General features: G+C 29.7%; 1 long non-coding RNA gene across 1 annotated transcript in view; it reads right to left on the minus strand.

Annotated features, from left to right (window-relative positions):
- LOC130677482 (uncharacterized) overlaps nucleotides 1-20,745 on the minus strand; it is a 166,679-nt gene that overhangs the window by 35,809 nt on the left and 110,125 nt on the right. The window contains exon 4 of the long non-coding RNA XR_008991620.1: nucleotides 9,552-9,709. This is a non-coding gene — a long non-coding RNA (uncharacterized LOC130677482). The remainder of the gene's footprint in view (nucleotides 1-9,551; nucleotides 9,710-20,745) is intronic.

A 20,745-nucleotide genomic window follows, 5' to 3' on the forward strand; every position in this document is an offset into this window, starting at 1 on the left:
ATAAATTATGGGAGCGGTTCCTATAATTATAGGAATGTTTCCCATAATTATAGGAATAGTTCCTAGTATGGGAACTATTCCCATAACATTATGGGAATGATTCCCATAATGCAATTGGAATGGTTCCCATACCATTATGGGAACGGTTCCCATAATATTATGGGAACCATTCCCATATCATTATGGGAACCATTCCTATAATATTATGGGAATGGTTCCCATATTATCATGAAAAAATTAATTTAAAGAAAAGTGTGGTAATCACTTCTACAATACACAGAAATATTATTAAACATAAAAACAAAAATTCAAACATTGAAAAAAAAATCGTATTTGGCAAAAAACATTAAAATTTTTAACAAGAATTTTTTGTCAGCACAAAACATTCAAGAAAATTCAAATTTTCGGAAATTTCTACACTATTGTGCAAAAAAAAAAATTTAATGATATTATAGGGATGGTTCCCATAACATTATGGGAATGGTTCCCATAATATATGGGAACCATCCCTATAGTAGTATAGGTACTGTTCCCATACCATTATGGGAACCATTCCCATAATGCATAGGAAAACTTCCTATAATTTTCTTTCCGTGTAAGAAATTTTTTGCATTATGAATTGGAAACAAAAATTATTTTGAGGCAAGAAAAATTTCCATGTGCCGGAAAATGTTTTCTCACAAAGAAAATTTTTTGCCAATTTATGACAAACAATTTCTTGCGCGAAAAAATTCTTGTTTTTCTGTATAGTTTTAATTATTTGATTCGAATTTAATTTCGGATTTTTTTTAAAAAAATTTTTGAATCAAACTTTTAATAATAAAATTTTTTTAGTGTACGAAATCTTCTCACCAGTTATTTATTTAAAAAGTGTTACAATGTTAACAAAAAAAGTAAACAGTTATAAAATTTTTCAAATTCTCTTTCCCAGCCTGCTTACTATTGTTTACAAAAATTCTCGGTCAATAAATTTAAAAACATTCGTTAAGGATTTAAAAAAATATTAAAAATCTACCATGACATAGGATTGGCTGTGAAAAAAAACTGAACATCGATAAACTCGTGAGAATTTTTAAAAAAATGACCAAAAATAATTGCAGAAAAGGGCATCACCCTAAAAAAAAATCAGCCATACACCCGTTTCATTTCTGAGCAACGGATCCGAGCTAATCCCCAGTAAGAAAACAAATCAGAAGAACATCAGTATCGTAGCATTCGAATAATAGTGAATTCAATGATCACAGGGTCGAGGCATATCGAGTTTGCTCTAGTCCTACGAAAATATTATCGCTCGGCTGATGAGCGTTCCATTTAATTCTCAAAATACCCTATAACTATACCTATACCTATACCTATACCTAACATATATACCTCATATATATTAATACCCATAAAGATTGGTATAGAGTAGAACAAGTTGACGGTTTGTTCAGTAAGTTTGCCCTTAGCATTACATCTCCCAGCTTCTTTTCTTCACTCCATTTCTCCCTTTTTTTTTTTTTTTTTTTTTTATTATTATATATTTTATTATTATTTTTTTTATTCCGACTCTCTTGGTCGCCATATAGGCACAGGCACTAACTTTAGCTCGTTTGGAAGCCATTCTTCGAGCTCCATTCACTTCCACAAGAGTCTCGCGTTTTCTCTTTACTTCACTTGTGGACACAATAATTCTCCCTTATACTAGTCCCCGGGGTTCTCTCACGCCTCGGCATTGACCGAGACACCATTCACAATATTCCAATTCTTTCACTTCGACAGTCTTTGTTGCTCGTATAATAAAAAAATAAAAAATTCAAAAGTGAGACAGACAAAAAAAATATAATAAAGTGAGACGAAAAATTACGACTGACCGCTAACACTAATGCTGCCACTAGAAAATCTAACTTGCTGGAATTTTTTATTCCTGCGGTCAGCTATCAATAGGACATTAGACGGCTCATAATGCTCTTTGTTGGATTTTTTTTTAAACTAAAATATCCTCATTTATTTTATTTTATTGTACGGATTTATAATGAAAAATCGATGCAAGTTACTACTCCTACTGTGACACTTGCAGAATCACGCCTCACTGGGTCGAAATTTTTTTATATCCACGTGCGTTATTTTTTAGTGGGTATTTATAATAAAAATAATAATAATAAAATGATGATGAATAACAATAGAAGGTGATTTACCGTCGATAGGCACGGCCCGTGCCCTATAGTTCAATGTCACACGCACCCTTAAAATCAATTCAACTGTTCTCTTTGCGGTTTTCTATACATGTATGCGTATAGGTATGTTGTATTAATTTTTTTGACTTTGAAATATAAATTTTTTTTGTTAAATTAAACTATTCAAGTTTCAATTTATTTTCAAATTTAATGGTCCTGAAGTTAAAGCAGTACATCGATACCACAAGAGTTGAGATATAAGTACTCTCTTAAAATGAATCAGTGAAAAATCCTACAAATCAGTGAATTTTCACTGCAAATCAGTCCCAAATATATCACTAATTCAATCAGTGATATACTTGGGACATTTGTGCAGTAAATATTCACTGATTGAAGTACTTTTCACTGATTCGTTTTAAGAGAGTATGCTTACAGTAACTCCTGTTTCACTCAAAATATAAGATCATGCACAAAAATCTATTGCGCAAACATCTATCATACAACTCTGATTAAGAAAAATGATTTGGAATGATTTAAAATAATTTGAATCGACTAATGTATAGATATACACTTAACATGGAGCAAATCATTTTTCTAAATCAGAGAAGTTATTGGCTTTACATGTTTATTTACTAAAATAACAGGTTGCTTTATTTGATAATGCAACTGTATTAATGAAAATTATGTCGTATACGCAGAGAATTTTCCGGTATTTTATACATAAAAAATTGAAATAAAAATTACTATGTCATAGTAACATGAGGACAGTATGGAATTATTGTACAAATTATCGATAACGTAGAAATTTTTAAAATACATCGAGCAGAATTTACAAGGTGCATTGTAATTTTGACAAAGCAACAGATTAAGAAATTTAAATTTCTTGGATAAAATTTGATCTGTTGCTTTGTCAAAATTACAATGCACCTTGTAAATTCTGTTCGATGTCTTTTAAAAATTTCTACGTTATCGGTAATTTGTACAATAATTCCATACTGTTCTCATGTTACTATGACTATAGTCATTTTTATGTAAAAAATAACATAAAATTTTCTGCGTGTATGTTCTGTACTAAAAAATGTGTATAACACTGATATCCCCACATACTGCATTTGATGCATGTTTAAATTTCGCGCGCGTCATAACATTTTTGACGGCGCTGCAACATGTAAGTAACATAGCACGTTTTTCTTAATTATTTACTAATAACTATTATCACAAGCTCTGAAGCTCGAATTCTGATTAACCAAAATGTTCTAAACATTTTTTCCTTTCCGATGATACCACTTTCATTGAAATTTGAACGTCACTTTTTGTGAAATAAAATAAACTGTGATTCCCCATAAGGATCAATCGTAAAGGCAAACATTTTTTAATATTAATAATTTTTTTTCAGTTCTCTGTTGACCTTAAAAAATTCAACTGATTTATTATCTTATTATAATGTACCAATATGGCAAGTTTCGTTAAATTCTGAACGTCAATTCTAAAACCGACGGTACTACCTTAACAGACAATTAACAATTTTCGGATTTTTTTTCACAATTTAATTGAAAAAAAAAAAAATAAATAAATATGTAAATGCAGAGAATTGAAAAAACTACAAGCGCAATTTTGTAAAATATTTCATTTTACAGTTCATCGTTTTTAAAAAAAATTCAAAAATTATTAGACGTCGGCTAACTTTAGTATCATTTAAATTTTAATTATTTAAAAAAAATTTTCTTTTTAAATTTTCAATTAATTAAAATCACGTAAAATATTAATTTACTCCAAGCGCTACGTATTTCTAAATGTATTTAATTAATTGATTTAATATTCAATAGCAACGAGGGTATGGGCAAAATGGGGCAGCCGTTTCAATCAAAAATTTAAATTTATGATATTGATTCTCAATAAAAAAATAAATTAATTTATATTTAGAAGTAATTGCAGATATTTATGTGTATTATAAAATTTCTAAGTATGAAATTAAAAATACTTAGCTCCGATAATGATAATCAAGAGATAGTTATTATCCCGGTTGTATATTTAATCTCTGGCTCCTTGGGTCTATGCTCTTATTGGAATGAGACCTCTGTATATATTCAGACAGACATTATAGGGGCTCGCAGACTCCTTGCTTATTATCTATCCATTTTTTGCTTCCACTTCCAATATTTTACAATTTTTTTTATTCATCAAACACAAAAAAAAAACCTCATTCTAAAAGATTTCATCTCCGGAAACCTCTAAAAAATTTCTAATGTTCAATAGTTCGAGGACTTTAAATATTTGAAGTCATTTCCTCCTTCAGTCTGAAAAAAAAAATTCTATTTTCACATTAATCTCTATCGTTTTTTTTTTTTTTTTTTTTTTTTTTATTATTTTCCAGTGTTTTTATAAAACTATTCTATTGTTTAAGATTAAATCAATTTTAAATATTTTCTACCCCCGCAGAGTCACCAGGTGGTCAAATTTTAATCACAAAAACTTTTCAACTTTCTATTTAATTTTTTTTTCTTACACTAAAATTTTATTAAAATTTTTCAAATTAATTTTTTAATTTAAAAATTTTTTTCCACTCAATTAAAAAAAAAAAATAGTAATTTTTTTTTTGTCTTTAAAAAAATGTCATTTTCCCAGGGTTTAAACCGGATGTTTTTGATTTTCTTTAAAAAAGAATTTCACCGAAAAATCCAGTAGTCAAAGGAAACATTTAAGAGTCCCTAGAAAAACAAAGTGCTTCCGGTGGAGTCCACTCGTCAGGACAATTGCATCAGTAAGTTATTTACATTGGTTTGAATTGTGAATGAGTGTGGAAAAAAATAACAAGACCATATTAGTCTTTGGGGTTTTGTTGATTGGAGTATCCCAATAAAGACAGAAGAGAAGAGAAGAGACGAGACGAGAAGTGAAGAGAATAATCTAACGAACAGGTAAGCAACTTCAATTTATACTTTTTTTAACAATGTGCCCATGTTGGCTTGAGGCTTCAGACCTGGCATTAGTTGGTGGCAGACTAGGTGAGGTAATATGTATGTCGTGTAGCAGAGTAACGAAGAGACGGTGAAGCTGATGAGAGCCAGTGGAGGCTGTGGAAGTGAAAAGAGACTGGGTAGTAATTGAAGTTAAACGAGATAGCTGGGCATTCATCAGCAACAACGTCTTGACAATGAAGCTCTACTCAGTCTCCTCCATGGAAGTTAAGGCTACGGTTTGCTTTAGTTTTGCTTCACTTTGCTTTTCGTTTTGCTGCTTCTTGCTCTACTCGTTCAACACACGCCTCTGGCGACAGACAATGGCTCTGCTGGAGTCGTTAGTCCGTTCCATGGGTTTACTTCCAGAGTTTGTTATATTAGACTTGACTGGACATTGTATTGAGAGGAGTGTGGGGGTGAACTTGCTTGTATTGGAAATTCAATAAAGTTAAACAATTCTGTCTCTAAGGTTACGGTCAACCGGTAAATTACTCAGCTGTTAATAAACTTGTCAATGAATTTATTTTTTTTTTAGCTGTTTTACAAGATTAGTTGCTGTATTTATGTATTCGTTTGTTTAGTAGTAAATACAACTTCAACCAATTAAATTATTAGCAGTCAATTGACCATTGACTGGGAAAAAGTTTAAAATATTCAAGTTCATTATGGGAGACCATTAGTGTGACCACCTGAAAAAAAGATGATTTTTGGGAATTTTTTTTACGAAAACCACTGCATGGAATGTTTGAATGTATTAAGGATATATTTGTGGATATATAATGAATACACGATAAAATTTTTGGACCAAAAAATTCAAAATTAAGCGAGTAATTCACAATCTCTCGACGCTCCAAAAAAAAAGTCCCCCACTGCTGCAATGATAGCGACCTTCACAGTGCGTGAAATCAAAAAAACTAAAGTTTATTGAACTAGAAGGTATTTCCCTTACCATGATCCTCGGGCTAAGAAAAAAATTTTAATTTAATAAAATGGCGGAATTTAAAAAAAAAATTTCAAATTTTGCGCGAAAATTTGATGATTTTTGGCCTGCCAAATTTACGTTTTTGATTCGATGGGAAAACTGGAGGTTCATGGTACGTAGAAACATGTATAAAAAGAAGCTGCAATTCAAATCAAATCGATCGAATGATTTGTCTTCGAGTTATAACTGCAGCAATTTTGAAAAATCTATTTTCGAGAATCGACACACGCAGAGAATTTTACGGTACTTTTTACATAAAAAATTGATAGAAAAATTACTATGTCATAGTAAAATGAGGACAGTATGGAATTATTGTACAAATTACCAATACTGTAGAAATTTTTAAAATACATCGAACAGAATTTACAAGGTGCATTGTAATTTTATCCAAGAAATTTAAATTTCTTAATCTGTTGCTTTGTCAAAATTACAGTGCACCTTGTAAATTCTGTTCGATGTATTTTAAAAATTTCTACGTTATCGGTAATTTGTACAATAATTCCATACTGTCCTTATTTACTATTACTATAGTAATTTTTCTATAAATTTTTGATGTAAAAAATACTATAAAATTCTCTGCGTGTAAACGGCTGCTCTTCAAATGCCTGTAATTCAAAAAAACTATTTAAGATCTGCACTTAAAATTTTAGAATGTCATTTTTGAAGGTACAAACTATCGACATATGCAAAAAAAAATGGTTTTTTCAAAATTTCTCACTAGCGGTCCCCGTTAAAGCCCTTGAAAAATTCTAAAAAAAAAAACTTTTGACAAATTTAAAAGTTTTAAATATTCAAGCTCATTAAGGTAGAAATTACATCATGTTTATAAAAAAAAAATATCTGTCTTTGTTCCCTACGAAAAAAGTATATATCCGGGCAAATAAGAGTATACGTCACATATATGAGACATATATTCAATTTTGCCCGGATATATCCCGGATCTATACTTTCTTCGTACGGGATTAAAACGGTTTTAAGTAAAATAATAATTTGCAAGTCTTCAATAAACTTAATTAAAGTATCTTATCAACACATTATTACCATAAACATTCGTCCTCAAAATAAAACAATAACTTGTCAAATTAATTATCAATTATCCCAATAAATTTTCAAAAAAAAAAAAGTTCAACATATTTTTAATTAACAAAGCAAAGAGTTTTATTAATATATACCACGGAAATGTAACTCGAATAAATATATAAGCTCTATTAACATTTATTATCGTGATTTTTAAATACACCTCGGAAGAGAGAGCAAGTTTTAATTTAAAATAGCCTTCATATATATATATAGGGTAGAAGCAGGCAGAGGACAGTTAGGTCGCGTGATGAGCAATCATTGGAGCTCGTTTTTTCTCATGTTGATATCCCGCGTAAAGGTGTCCATACACAAGTCCACATATAGACACTATAAATAAATATATATAGATATAGAAAGAAACGGATGTTGAGAAGACCCCACGAGGTGAGATAACGAAGACATCGAGTCTCTTGTGGCATGTACGACTGCTTTCGCGCGCCAGGGAACTCTCCCTTTGGGACCTACACTACACTCTTATATATACATATGTATTAAAATATATATATATATAAAAGAATAAGCATAAGACAGTGCACCGGACTGTTTCGAGAGCCCGAGGATACGATAATCGGTGAATACGAGAGCAGTATAAGCGAGCGAGGTGCGAAGAGATGACTTGCAGACTAAACGAGAGGTGGAAAACACGCCTACTCGTTTAATATACATCGACGCTACTTATTCAATACAATCCGTATGTAGTTAAGTCTGCTGTATTGGATATATATGCTGACTTGGAGCTGGAGTTAGAGCTGGAGTCGGAGTTGGAAGACAACTAACGAACTTATATCCCTTGAATCTGTATCGCCGCCTCAATGTTAAATAAATCCTCAATATATATCTCAATGGAATATTTATTTCCTTGATTCTTTTTTGTTTACGGTCTATATAATACAGGTGAATGCTAATAGAGCATTTTTATTTTCAATAAATGTATTTGTTTGTTTTATGAATAAATATTTTTTAAATTTATTAATAAATTGGTAAACAAATTTATTGACTCATAATTTGATTTGACATTTTTCTTGAGAAATTAATGAGATAAGTATACTGATTAGATGGAAAATTATACTATCTATAATTTTGGTGACTGCTAAAAATTGCGTGGAGTAATTGTTTCAACAGGGGTTATCAGGTATTTTCGGCCGAGTTTTTTTCGGATACAAAATCTCTAAATACAAACTACAGACTGCAGATTGATGCACTACTGTCTAATCTAGAGAAGTGCGCTTTAACGTTTTGATAATATTCATGTGTTTAAGAGAAAAGGTCGGCCAATTAAATTTTCCATTTACTGCGTAAGTGCAACGCAAAGATAGTATCGTTCGTGGACTTGAGTGTGATAGAAAAATACAGTAGCGAAAAAGAGGCAAACTGAATTTTTCGATCGTGAAGCATACTCTAATGCTTCGCATAAAGAGTCGTGCAAAAAAGTACAAACATGTTTGAGTATTGGCTAGACCTTGGGCTAAGGCTTACAAACCAGGGCCTGGTAGTAGAATATTGGCTAGGCCTTGGGCAAAGACTCACAAACCAGGACTTGGTAATTGAATATTGGCTAGATCTTGGGCCAAAGTTGATAGGGCGAGACTGGACAGCCCAACATTGTGCCAAGATTGGCCCCGTTGTGAATAATGTTTCTCCTACATGTGCATCTCTTAAAGTTATAAATGTCTTCCCGGATCAAAAAAATAACTTGATTTAGACTTATTTGACTTGATTTTGACTTCTATAATTTTGATGACTTGCATTTGACTCAGTTAAACTTGATTTTGGCTACTCTTAATTTGTTTAACTTCAATATGACTTTTTAGCTTAAAAATTTAAGTTAACTAAGTCAAATCCAAAATAACGTGACTTGAATTTGACTTAGTTGGCGTGAATCGGTACTACGTAAGACAACTCAGTCAAAAACATGTCAAAACCAAATGTCTTTTCATATCTTGAAATATTATTTCATTTATTAAAAAAAGAACATAAACTTGACTTGCTTTTGTCTTACTAGATTTGCCTCATTTTCAATTTTTAAAATTACGCCAAACTCAAATTATTTTTTTGACCCGGGTTAATAATTGTTTTTGCTTCATTTACTTCTAGGACTTTAAAGAATTGAATCTTTCGAACTATAGATTTTATGACATTTTGCACACCACTAACGCAAAGTGCTTTACTGTCACCAATTTTTAATTACACCAAAGTTGTAGGAAATTAAATTTTCTACTTTATTTATTATAAAAACTTATAGTATATTGAATGCGTATTATCAAAATGTTATTAAGGGTCTAAATAGCAAAATTACAGAAATTTTTAGGCTCTTCTCGTTTAACTTATGATATTTTAGTATTTAGTATGAAACGTGGTTTGAAAATTACATACCTTCAAATAAAATTTTTGATAGTAAACTTGTAATGTATATAGAGCTGATGGAAATATAGGTTACAAAACTTTGTTCAATCTTCTCTTCTGTGTAGATTTATTAACTGATTCAAAATGTTGAGTGATGCATCCCATTATACAATTTAACGATTTTCATTCTGTAAAAATATAAAAATTAACTAAAAATATGCATTAAATACTTTACAGTATGCAAAACTTACAATCTGTTTAGTAATTTCTGTAGATCAAATAAACAGCGTACACAGAAAAAACAGATATCTTAAGTCAAGAAAATATTTTTGAAGACAAACGTTTTCGGGAACCAAGTCAAGATTTTCTTGAGCCAAGAGAATTCGTTTTGGTTGGAGAAGATTTCTACTTTACCTGAGAAAATTTAGGTCTCCAAAAAAATTTTCTTGAATCAAGAATATGTACCTTCAGTCGTGAATTGTTTTTTGTGTGTAGTATTAACTATCATACAGTAACTAAAAATTACTACTTTGTAAAAGTTTGTAATTTTTCCAAAGTAGATCAAAAAAATTAAAAATTAGTAGAGAAAGCGTATACGAATTTGTATTACAAGTTCAGATACCTTCGCTTAAAGGAGACATTGGACCGACAGACTGAGGATAAGATTCGCACGCGGGAAATCAGGGTTCGAATCTCAGTCAAGTCAAGTGATTTTTAAAAATTGAAATCGACATCAACACAATACATATACCGTCAATAAAAACAATCATAACAATTTCGATACCGTTTTGTTTACAATATAAATTTAGTAATTTTTGAACTCATATTTTTAAGTAAACTCCCCTATAGTATGTTTTCCGTGCATTTTATACTCAATCAATTGATTTTTTGTGTGATAGTTTGTCGATAACCGTTAATATTGTAGCGCGTAATTTAACGCAACCAAGAAAAATCTAATCTAAGTTTATCATACAAATTATTTATATTGTATTTTGTTAATCTCAATTATGTATATCTTATGGCCTTGATGTTATTGGATTAAGATGTTGGGCCTTGTAAAATAAAATCCATAAAATAAAATGATAAAAAATTATGTGCAATTTATTTTTAAAAGTAGGAATCGTTTAAAAAATTTGAAAATTACTTTTGTATATGCAATTAGATTTTATAACTTTTTTTGTCCACTTGTTAGGAGGCCCATTATGCCCCATATTTTGAGTTTTTAATTTCTCATGACTGTCATATTGATCCTTACATATTTTTTTCTCAATAAGCCCCCCCCCCCCCTACCCCTCTGTATAACGCCTATTTTTTTTAATCATTACAAAAATGTGATAAAAAAAAAAAGCTGGCAAATTATATTTTGTGTTTTTCGATTTCTACGTTTATTAATTTTAATTGAATAATTTATTTAAAATAAAAGTTGAAATATTAGAAGGTATAGAAAAAAATAAAAAAAAAATAAAAATGATAAATTGTAAGATTTGAAAAAAAAAATGAAACTAATTTATCTTGTTGCCAAATCATTAAATATATCCGATAAATCCGCTCGATAAGAGTAGAACACTGGAATTTCTGTCGACACCATGTTAATAAGTTAGTTCCACCTAAATGGCTTATTATTTTTCGTTAACACGACTCCGCTATAGATTTAGTGCTGGTGTCGTGTCTCCAAAAAAATAAAAAATAAAATAAAGAGAGAAAAAAAAATGAAATAAACAGGGTAGAGCTTCTTGACGCCGACACACGATGCAAGAGATCTTACGGCCTCTAAGACGATTGCCGATCGGTGATTACCGATCGCCAGTTGAAATCTATGTTCATCTACACTAGTTCATTTGTTCCACAATCCCGATAGTGATCAAAATGTGAAACTCGCTCGAATTTTTTTTTTTTTTACAATACCTTATTTTTTATATATATTTTAAATTTTAATTAAGATGTCGCGCACAAGTCGGCTCGTTAAAACCTGAGAATTTAAATTACCGTTTAAAGGATACCCACCACCGTCTTATTTATTTTTATTATTTCTTTATAATATCCTGGTTGCTTTTGGATCACTCCAGTAAATTCAAATCCCGCATTATAATATCTCTGTTAACAATCTTTAAGCCAATCTTGAGATTGCTCAAGAACTTTTTTAAATAAGACCACACTATGCGTATCATAAATGTATCGCGTGCCGATCCGAGCATCGAAAATTTAGAGGGCTTCATTTTTTATCAAATATAATTATCGAAAATTTTATTGTTATTATTTCATTTTATAAAATTATTGTTATTATTATTTTTGAAAAAAATTTTTAAATAAAATTTTGATCAAAGTTCAAATTCAAATAACATATTAATTATTAAATCTTTTAAAAAATTTATCGAATAATCTTTTATAGCAAATTTCATTCCCTAAAAAATTATTTCTATACAATTTTACCGCATCTTTGATAAACAAACTCATAATTTTGATTTCAGTGGGGCCGCTAGGATAACCACCTGAAAAAAATAATTTTTCGGAATTTTTTTAAAGAAAACTACTGCACGGAATGTTTTGATATTCTAAGGATATATTTGTGGATATATAATGAATACAAAATAACATTTTTGGACCAATAAATTCAAAATTCAACGAGTTATTCACAACGTTAAAAAAAAAAGTCCTCCCACTGCTGCAATGATAGCGACCTTCACAGTGCATGAAATCAAACCATGTCCCTCGAGTTAATAAAAAATTGAAATTTGGCAAAATGGCGGAGTTTTAAAAAAAATTTCAAATTTTGCGCGAAAATTTGATGATTTTTGGCCTGCTAAAATTGCACTTTTGATTCGATCGGAAAACTGGAGGTTCATGGTACGTAGCAATATTCATAAAAGAAGTTGCAATTCGAATCAAATCGATCGAATGATTTGTCTCCGAGTTATAACTACAGCAATTTTGAAAAATGTATTTTTGAGAACCGATAAGCGGCTGCTTTTTAGATGGCTGTGACTCAAAAAAACTATTCGAAATATGCACTTTGAATTTTAGTATGTTATTTTTGAAGGTATAGACTTCTGAAAAAGACACTTCTGAAATTCAAAATTTCATATTAGTGGTCCCCCTTAAGAGAGTGAAATAGGTGATTTTTAAATGAACCGTTTTCTCAGATAAAGACACAAAAATCGTTAAATAAAATATTTCATTCGATGCGTAAAGTTATTATTTATCAAATGAAATGCTTCTGGTTCGGAAATTTCAGTTTATATCTGAGAACGGCTCATTTAAAATTTCCATTTGATAATTTAAGTGCAACAAGGACCGTTTCGTTTATTTACATGTGTGTGTGGAAAAGAATAGATGGCAAATCCTCTTAAAGTACCTAGTTTGAAAATAAAATTAAAATCTCATTACATTTAAATTATTGTCTAAAAACTTAAATTCTGATAAATCTATTGACAATATGACAAATATACCCAAATACAATTTTGAAGAGAATAAAATTCTCTTTCATAAAGTACTATGTACTTTTGTCCGTAAATTATACAAGTTCGACAAAAGTTTAATCTAAAGTCATGTAAAAAAAAAATTTGATATTTTCTCGTATTTTAGTTTTCCAATTTTTTAGTAAAAATTGTACTTTTATGATAATTATTATTATTTAATATAAAAAATGGTGCTAACACAAAGACAGGACCACCCGTTAAATGCTCTGTGAATATCATTGATAATTATTCTGTCGGCGCTTGTAAAAAAAACCGGTTGGTTAATAATAAAAAAAAATTATAATTAAATATTTATTTACATGTTTAAATAATTATACTAATATATTTTTTTTTCTATTAAGATAAATGTGATTTAAATAATAAATATGTATAGATAATTATTTTTTAATATAGTTGTTTTTAATAGTTTGACATTTTGAGATTTAAATCTACCAGCATAAAAAAAAAATTATAGTCTGCTCACTACGGGACACCGATTTCCAACAGATCCTAGTTGTCTTAGTTTAGATCTACGGGTTTTAAATAATATCGTAAAGAGATAAATAAATAAATATGTGGTTTTAGATAATATATAAAAGAAAGACGATTGTTTTCGCCCACAAGGCAACCACTAAAACTAGAGTAGAGAGTAATCAGTAAAATCTCAAGTCGCATAAAGTAACCCTACATTTTTTGTCTGCAAGAGATTTTATGATACAAAATACCACCTGAAGCCACATGCATTAAGAAATAAAAAATTTAATAACCTAATTATTTTTAATAAAAAAAAAAAATTTAGACAGACGTTCAATTGCAATTTTTTTTATTAGGGAGGGGGGAGGGGGGGCAAAATTAGGCACCCAAATTTTTATAAAAAAACGAATTTAAAAATTTTTTTTGAAACATTCCGAAATCACTTTTGTAAATATAATTGAGCATTATTTTGAATTTTTGTTGATTGTTTAGAAGTGGGACTCACCCTATTTTTATTCGAAAAATGAATATTTTTGAATATTTATTGTTTCGAAATTGTTCTATTATACGATGCATTTATGAAAAAAATTGAAGAATATGAAAAAATAACTCTAAACAATTACCGATTTATTTTTTCCTTAACTTTTTCAAAAATCGAAAGTGTCAGTCAAAAAATTTTAGTGATAAAAACTATTAAAAAATGTTTTTTCTTCCGTTGCATTCAATCATGTGTAATGTTATTTTTCTTATTATAAATTACTTATGAGAAAATTTAATTTAGGGGGGCTTCATTTTGCCCGCAAAAACCAAAATTTTTTTCTATTAACTTTGAATATCATTAAAAAAAAAAAATATTTAACGTCTTTGCGACCCCGAAAACTTACTATTTCCTTAAGTACCCCATTCCCCCCTCCCTCAATAATTTTTTTAAAATGTTCATAATTTAAATTAACTCAATTCTACTATCGAGTAATTTTTTGAATCTTATAATTATTTATCATTATTTTTCTTTGTGAAATAAAAAATTTTATTTTATAATTTACACCCGAGTTCTGAAAAGTGCAGCAGCCCAAAATAAGATCTTAATTTTATCGAAACGATCATACTAAAAAAGAAAAGAAAAAAAAACAGTCGTAAAATGTCACGCGACAGTTAAATCTTAATCTCCGAAACAAAAAACCAGGTTGCATTAAAACACTAGAGCAATGGTGGTCGAAATAATATCGAGGTACCCATCTTGATCTGCGGTAAAATCTCACAGCATCTGACTGATTCGTGTTCAGTTTCTGGTGTCTGCATTGACCACCCACAGAAACGTCGAATTTCTGGATGAAGATATAAAAAGGACGAGGGCTTTAAAACCAGAGACTGAAGAATGTCCTGAAGACAGGAGACACAAGACAGGAGTCACAACTCTCGAGTATGTTTATATATATTTCAATAACACAATGGACATTTAACTTTTATTTATATAAATATATATTTTGGTTGACGTCTCTGTTTGCTATTTTATTATGTTTCAGTTTATACGCAGCTTGAAATAAATAAAAAAAAATATGCAGTAAGGAAATGTATGACACAGGAACAGGTAAAAGATGAGAAACACGGCATGATCTCTTGCATTAAATGTATGTGGACACTTGTAGACCACCCGCGAGGGCTACCACGAGGCCAACGATCGTCATCCTGAAGTCTGAGAGTGTAAAAGACCCAGATGATATCCACTACCATCATCACTGCATATACATATATGAGTAAAACTGAACGGCATTGACACGTCGAGAAGACGATACTAAATCCTGGGGTAAAAGTGTCCGATCCATTCATTCATGTACCAGTATAAATGACCTCCTGTTGCTATATGGTTATGGTTATGGTTATTATTTATCTTCTTTGAAGATGGATACACGCGAAAAGTTATAAATTCAAAAAAAAAAAAATAAATAAAGGAATTTCCCGGAGTTTCCGGTCCTTTCATTCATCCACACTAACTTTATACATGGGGCGTGATATAAAACCAACCAACAACAGTCAATTTAGAGCACATAAATTCTTTTTTTCACTCATTTCAATAGACTATTTTAACGGAGCGTAAAAGCGTAAATAGAAAATAGAATATAAATTTATTTTAAATGATCGAGGATTTTTTTTCATACTGTAAGTAAAAACTTTTATTTAATTTAAAAAATGTATTTTATATAAAAATTATTTAATTAATTTAATTGAATAATTGGATGAACAAAAAGTGATATAAATTATTAAATGTAAAAAGTTGAAATAAATAATGATATAATTAAATAAATAAAATAAGATGCATTTATTAACACTCAATAATTTTTTTAAGTAAAAAGTCGGTATTATTTTTAAATACATAAGATTGCTTGCGTGGTATCCGGTTTGACCTTGAGACGTTCTTCATCTCGACTCATTAAGGCCCACGAGCTAATTACCGCGAGTCCTGTTCCTGAAGGCACGGCAGCTATTGGCGTGCGTCGAGTTCATTGAGGAGCCGTGGCGGTCTCATTGGGAACCAGCTCAAAGGTTTTGATTTTAAAAAAATCTTAAATATGAGAACAAACAACTGTTACGGATTCCAACTCGCTAAAAAATTTGTTCACTCTTCTAATTATCTTTTTAAATGTTAAATAATCTTTTCTTGAGTTTAAAATTATTCCGTTTGTTGATCGAAATAAAAATATAACGAAAAAGTTTGAGCCTGTGGCTCCTGAAAAATGAGAACGCACGAGAATGGAGGAATGAAAATAAGGATGAGTTTAATAAAATGACCGGGCTGGATGCTGGAATACATTATAGACTCGTTCTTTATTCCGAACTAAATCCAGCCACCATTACCGCAAAACCTTTTCAGACCCGCTCTTTCTCTCTCTCTCTCTCTTCAACATCTGATCGGTTATTTTATCTACTTGTTATACTTTTCAGTCTGCAATGAGAAAATACTTATCGAAGAACAGTGTGGAGATTTATATAAAATAAAAAAAATAAAAAGTAATCAGCGAGAAAGTTATCCTAATGCAATGATAAAAAATTTTACTTTATGGGCTTTGACTCCTTTGATATCGCGACCAACTACAAGTCAGTAAATTTTATCGAACTAGTTAGTAATTGTCGCTGTAATTAAAAGCTGAATTGCTATTTATGACCGAAGAAATAAAAATATCTATTTAGACATTTTAATCTCAGTTACTTTTTTTTTATTTCGAATTTTTTTACGGTCGGTTAATTGACGGTATTGCGTTTTCTTGAAGGCGATTTAAATTGTGATTGTCAACAATTTATTTTTGGAAATTTAGTCGATATATTTGTAATTTCGACTATCAGGTAAAATAAAAATGCGCAATGTTAAAAATTTTGCTAGATTTTCAAGGATAATTGTTGTGGAAATTCAACTGAATGTATTAATTTTACAAGGATATAAATTTTTTAAATTCAAAAAAATTAAAGCATAATCTTTAATGAAAATACAATATAACTGTTCGAAAATATATTTTTTATGTGATTAATCAAGATATTGAGTTGGGTTTTGATTTAAAAAAAGTTTAAACAATAAGTAATACTGTGACAATTTGAATTATTTTATAACTGCTGCTGCACCACTCCACCACGTAAGTGACATTTAAAAAAACAAATCTTCGAAATACTTGAAGACATCTATAAAATCATAACCGCCACACACAAGAACAAGAAATTTTTTTTTAAAACCTCAATTTTCTCGGATGAAGTAGAAATTTTCTCTGAGTAAGACGAATTTTTTTCAACCAAGAAAAATTCTCTTGGCTCAAGTGAATCTTGGCTTGGTCAAAATAACTTTTTTTTCTGAGCACTACGACTGCACCACAGCTGCAAGAAATTAAATAACGATACTTTATAACATAAAATATATTTTTAAAATAAAAGTGTGCAACTATACTTCGGCGTTGGTGCAGATTTGTGGAGGAAGTTAATAAGCAATACGGTGGGATTTTCCGCCAAACAGTGGTGGTGCAGCGGTATTGCGACTACATGGTGAAGGTATCGTGCAGTTATGGCGGCAGTGAATGAAAATTAATATTTAAAAAAAAATATTAATTTCCATTTTTACTCGGGACCTAGAAAAATTGAGTTACTGATCGATGATATAGCGGATGATTGGGAACGAAATACGATAGATCAGAGAACGAGGGTAAGACGAACTTCTTGAAGATTTTATCGGTTTATTATTAAACTAACTGATACCCTCACAATTGATTAAAAAAATAAATTTTCCCTAATGCAGTTTATGGGTCTCGAAAGTTTTAAAGAAAAGGGTAATGGTCCCCCTCTAAAAAATAAAAAATAAATTAATTTTTTGCGACTTTTTTTTGTCAGTGTCAAATGATTCATTATAAAGCAATAAAATCCTTCGAGGTAAGTTGGAATCACTTGAAAAATAATAATAAATATAGTGCCCGTATGTAAATTTTTTCAATACTTGATATTTTTATTTTTAAAAAAATATTTCGGTGAATATTTTTCGTTGGAAAAATTCTAAAAATAGTAGATAATCAATAAAAATTTAGTTACCTGAATATTTATAAAGAAAAATTTCGAATGATCTGAACACGCTTTGACACTGACTGACTTTTACTTTCATTATGTTATTATGTACATCGAGAGGTGTGTCTGAATGTAATGGGAAAGTGAAAAATCGAGACGATGACGACGATCGGGTGAATGGAACCGGGTTTTCAATGCATATACATAATATCAGAGTACATGTGTATAAAAGAAAAGAAGATGAAATGAAGAAGCACAAAAAGGACAAGACTAAGAATAAGAATAAGAAAAATATAAAGAAGGGAGCCAAAGCTACCGCTCAAGATTTCAACGGTCGCGCGTGTGTCTGGCGCGTTCCTTATATACTTTTTTATTATTCATTTTTTAACATTCGTTCCTATCTCCCTCTCTGGTGTCCAGGCTGGCTTAAAAGAGTCATGTAAACAAAAGACGGTCTCGTAAAAAAAGTTATTGCAAATAAAATCGCGCATTCTCATATATATTTGAATAATTTAAATTTAAATATATGAGAGAGCGGATCAGAGCTTATACTCTTTCAAGTATTTCGCCTGGACTTTATTTGGAACTTGTGTACTAGAGTATAAAAGTTGTGTAGGGTGACACTAAAACTCTATATGAAAAAGTAAAAGACTATAAAAAAAACCTGAACCCAACCCTCGAGTGACTTACCCCAGTATCGGAGTAATTGAAATAAATGTTAATAGCGAGCCGGTTGTTTCGTCCGTTGCATTATAAACTTGTCGAGGCACTTACATATTCTTTAATATACAGCAGTCATTAATTTAAATAAATTATTACTCGACAATTGCTCACATTTAATGCTTCAAATATCATTTTTTTTTCGTACATTTTAAATAATTAAAAATTCTTTGTTTTATTTTTTTTTCTTCAAATCGTTAAATTTAAAAGTTGATGTATGGAATTAATTATTAAAAATATATTTTTTTTATTTTTCGTAAAATCCATTTTACCTCAAACCGTTACAACGGATTCGAATGATAAAAATCAATTTTTTAAATTAATAATCAAGAAGAAACTAATTTTCTTGTATGGGCTATTAAACGTCACACCTCTTAATGAAAAGACATTATAAATTCTACTTGTAGAGATTTATTTTGATAATGAAAAAAAGTTGAATCATAATCACAAATTTTTTATACGACCCATTTTACCCCACATCATTTAGTTTTCGCGTTAACGGCTTCGATAATGAAATTTAATGATAAAAATTCAAATTAAAAATAAAGCAAATAAATTAATTATCAAAGATACTATTGGAATTATCGTTTGTACGGCCCACTTTACCCCAAACTGTATAAGAGATCTTAATAACAAAAATTAATTATAAAAATATAAAAAATTCGTTATCAAGAAAAAACTAATTTTCTTGTACAGCCCATTAAACGCAACACCTCATACTGAAAAGACATGAATTTAACTTGTAAAAATTTTTTACGACCCATCTTACCCCATATTATTTAATTTTTGAATTAACGACTTTAATAATGAAATTTAATGACAAAAATTAATTTAAAAATAAAAAAAGTAAAAGTAATTATCAAAAATTTCAATCAAATAATTTTTCTTTTTACGGCCCATTATACCCCATACCGCATAATTAATGGTATTGTAAATTCGACTTACAAAAATTCATGTTGATTATAAAAAAAAGTTTAATAACCAAAAAAATTTTACGACCCATCTTACCCCACATTGTTTAATTTTTAAATTGAAGACTTTGATAATAAAATTAAAGGATAAAAATTGTTTATAAAATTAAAAAAATTCAAACAAATTAATTTTTTTTTATACGAATTAATTTTACCACAAGTGTAAATTTATTACTACACTGCACAGTAAAAAATATTGTGTAAAATCAACACAGTTTGTGTGTTAAAAACGGTTGACACAAAATTTGTGTTGAAATTTCGACACAAACTTTGTGTAACCCCTTTTTAACACAAAGATAATGTTGAAATATCGCCACAAGAGGGCGCAAAGTATTCCAGAGTAACACACAAAATGTGTTAATAAAGAGTGTACAACACTTTTCTTATGTTACAAAAAAAAGTGACACAAACTTTGTGTTAGTTTAACACAATACAATTTTTAACACAAACCGTTTTCGACACAAATACACAAAATTTTTTACTGTGTGTGAAAAATTCCCAACAAATTTTACTATGGGTGCATAGTAACACCGGACTATAAGAAAACGTATGCGCAGACTACACGATTGTGGCCTATGCGCATACGTTTACTATGGGACACTTGTAAATTTTGAATCAATTTTCTTATAGTCCGGTGTTACTATGCACCCATAGTAAAATTTATTGGTAATTTTTCAGTGTAGAAAAATCTTTATAGAGTTTTGGTGATAAAAATTAATTTATAATTATCTGTTAACTGTTTAATTAAAAAAATGTTCTATTATGGTCACACTGAAAATATTATTGCTGTCAAGTGGAAAAATTTATATTTATTTCATATTTAAAGTACCGTATTACCTTTCAAAGTACCAATAATGGGGGATAAACAACTTGTGAAACTTCTTTTCATAAAATAATTTTAATATCATGGGCACTTTGCAACTTTGTATCGAATGCTCAGTAGGACCTGTATAATTTTAAATAAGCAGACCAATTTTATTTAAATATTTATCAGAAAAAGAAAAAAGTAATGTGAAATCGAAAATAAATGGTTACAATTGTAACTCTCATTTGTGATGGAAACGTTGCTTA

Source organism: Microplitis mediator, chromosome 11 (assembly GCF_029852145.1).
Source record: "Microplitis mediator isolate UGA2020A chromosome 11, iyMicMedi2.1, whole genome shotgun sequence".
Taxonomy (NCBI): domain Eukaryota; kingdom Metazoa; phylum Arthropoda; class Insecta; order Hymenoptera; family Braconidae; genus Microplitis; species Microplitis mediator.